The following is a 3,339-nucleotide window of genomic DNA, read 5'->3' on the forward strand; positions in this document are numbered from 1 at the left end:
AAGTAGTTTGAGAGATCAAATCCGTTAATTATTTACAAAATTAATATTATTGTAAATAATTAATATTAATGTATAATTAAAATTAATTAATAATTAATAGTTAATATTTATTAATATAGTAATAATTTGTTTTAATGTTTATTAATATAATAATTAATATTTTTATATAATAATTAATATTTATTTATTGTTAATAAGAGTTATAATTAGAAAAAATCACAATAAACTACCAAAACGCTACTCCAAGTAACGTATCAATAAGTCAACTTATGTTCTTCCAAACGTGTACCCAGAAAATAAGCTAGCTTATTTTTGTCAAACAATGCCTAAATAGATGGATAATTTTTTTTCCATGAGAATAATATGATTGTTTTGATTATGATATTATAAATATTTAGTTATGAGAAATAATACAATAATTTAAATAAGTTATCCAATAAGATGGTTGGTCTAGATGAAGTTTAACTACAAAGGTGTTTAATGATTGGTCTGAGGCATTTGTTGAGTTTTTGAAGTTGAATGTGTCATGTTAGATAATATGAAAGGAAGTGAACATGTTTTTTATTGCTTTTTGTGAATCTTTTCGATTTTTATATCCTAAAAATGTAACAATACAGTTTATAAAATACGAAATTGATTTAACAACTGATATGAAAATTAAAGAATTTAAATATATGACCCATTTATTAAAAACGGTTTGGACCCCCTTTTTACAATCCACTTGTTTTTTAGACCCACCCCCAAAAAGCAATTCATTGTAATATCATAATTTGAACCCCATGTGTATATATATATATATATATATATATATATATATATATATATATATAGAGAGAGAGAGAGAGAGAGAGAGAGAGGGTACTCAAGCGATTTTGTTAAATGTTTTATAATATAGTGTATATACATATACACACAAACAAATACAAGATTAGGTGTATCACATTTAACTCAAGTTGGCGATTCATCACCTACAACACACTGGTGGATCACCTAGTGGAGACACTAAACTTTTTACGACACAAGCATGTTCAAGTGATTGTCATCGTCATATTGACAAACGATAGTAAACGTGCAGAAAAAACGTTTTCATTATCTTATACAAAATATCATATTTTTAGAAAATAGAAGTGCGTAACCTTTAAAAGTGGCGTTTTAAATGTCTTTTTATAACCGAAGAACAAAATTGTCCCGACATGGTATGGAAGTCCATGTACTCCTCCATACTCCATGTGATCATTTTAAATTGATATTTTCCTTTAGTTTGACATCTCATATTATTCAAAATAAGAAAAAACTATTTGATTTTTTTTTTCTATCCTAAAACGTGTAAACGACTAGACTTAACTGAACATAAAGCATGAAATGATCCCTCAAGATTTATTTGATTGAAAGCGTCTTCGTGTTTTCTCTTTTCTGCATGATTTCCATTTTTCCAAGGTCGAATTTTGATATTTAAATAAAGCACAAGTTGAACTTTCAAATAATTAAAGTATAGTAGATCTAGGATCCATAAACACTTAATTAATTGTTCAGTACTAAGAAACTATTCGTCAAATCATCAAAATGAGGTGAGATGCAACAAATCCACCAACAAAAACGATAAATAACAAGTAATATATATATATATATATATATATATCAATCACTTATTAATGAGCATCTACAACAGATTATTCAAAATGGAAATTTTAGGGATTTTTGTTCAAATATATTATCCAAAATGGAAGAGGTATGAAATTTCCGACCACTTATTTTTATAATACAATTTAATATACTTGTAAATTTAAAATGAAATTTGAGATATTTTAGTTGTAGAATTAAAAAAGGGAAAAGTTTAAAAAAACTCAATGGATTTTAGTGTTTTGAATGATTAAGTACTTGGACAATTTTTTGAAACAAATAAGTTATTGGACTTTCTAAAACTTGTTAGATACATTCTTATGACCTATAAAACTAATTAACGTAGTAAAATAATGGAAAATACATGAAAAAAGCCAATGAACATTCATATTTTGAGCGATAAAGTCTCTAAACTTTTTTTGAACCAAACAAATATTTAAATTATATAAAATAAAACAAATATATCAAAAAGTACTTACATTTTATAAAAATTATTAATGAAATTTATTTTAATTAAAAATAAAAGATATTATGTCGGTAATTATTCAAATTTAAAAAATAAAAAAAGATTTAAAAAGATTTATTGGTTATATTTATTTTAATTAAAAATAAAATATATTCCGTACATGATTTTTTAAATTAAAAAAAATAAAAAAAAGTTTAAAAATGATTAGTGATGGAATTTAGGGGCTGTTTATCAAACACTTACCCGGTAAGTGCTTAACGGTAAAATTTAACACTAATATGTACTTATCGGGTAATATTTTAGTCCACCAAAACAACATCGCATGCAACAATTTACCCAGTAAGTGTTTACCATGGTAAGAGTCGTCGTCCTCACTTACCGGGTAAGACTCTTGGTCCTTGTCTCGTTCTTACCGGGTAAGATTATTGGTTCTTATTATATTCATCCGATGAGGTAATGTTACTTGGTAAGTGCTTACCCGGGTAAGCATTTGGTAAATGACCCCTTATTTTAATTAAAAACAAAAATATATTTTATCAGTAATCTTTTTAAATATTTTTTTAATCTAAAAAATCACATATATGATATATATTATATTTTTAATTAAAATAAATTTAGTAAGTAATTTTTAATTTTTTTTTCATTTTTTTAGTTTGAGAAATCACCGACATAATATATTTTAATTTTAATTAAAATAAATTTTATCAAAAATCTTTTTTAAACATAAGTATTATTTTGTAAATGTAAGTAATTTTTTGTTATATTTGTTTAATTTTATAGATCTAAATACTTTTTGGTTCAAAAAATGTTTAGAAACTTAATCGTTCAAAATATGAATGTTCATTGAGTTTTTTCAGACTTTTTCCATTATTTTATCATATCAACCAGTTCTATAGGTCATAAAGTTGTATCTAACATGTTTTAGAAAGTCTAAGAAGTTATTTAACATGTTTTAAAATGTCAAAAGATTTACTTGTCCAAAAAACTATCCAATGACTTAATTATTTCGAACATTGAAATCCATTGGTATTTTTTAAACTTTTCTCTTAAAATGTCATTAAATTTGGGGGGTGCTAATGGCACCCCTTATATGGGGGTGTTGAATGTGTTGGAAATTGGAATGAGTTTAAAATTCAAAAAACATCAAATCAATTTTAAAAATATATTATATTTAATTATTATTAGTATTTAATATATATATATATATATCAATTAATTAAGTTATATTATATAATTATATATATAATCTTTAT

The sequence above is a fragment of the Cynara cardunculus genome, assembly GCF_001531365.2.
Source record: "Cynara cardunculus var. scolymus isolate 2C chromosome LG 1, CcrdV1, whole genome shotgun sequence".
Classification (NCBI taxonomy): domain Eukaryota; kingdom Viridiplantae; phylum Streptophyta; class Magnoliopsida; order Asterales; family Asteraceae; genus Cynara; species Cynara cardunculus.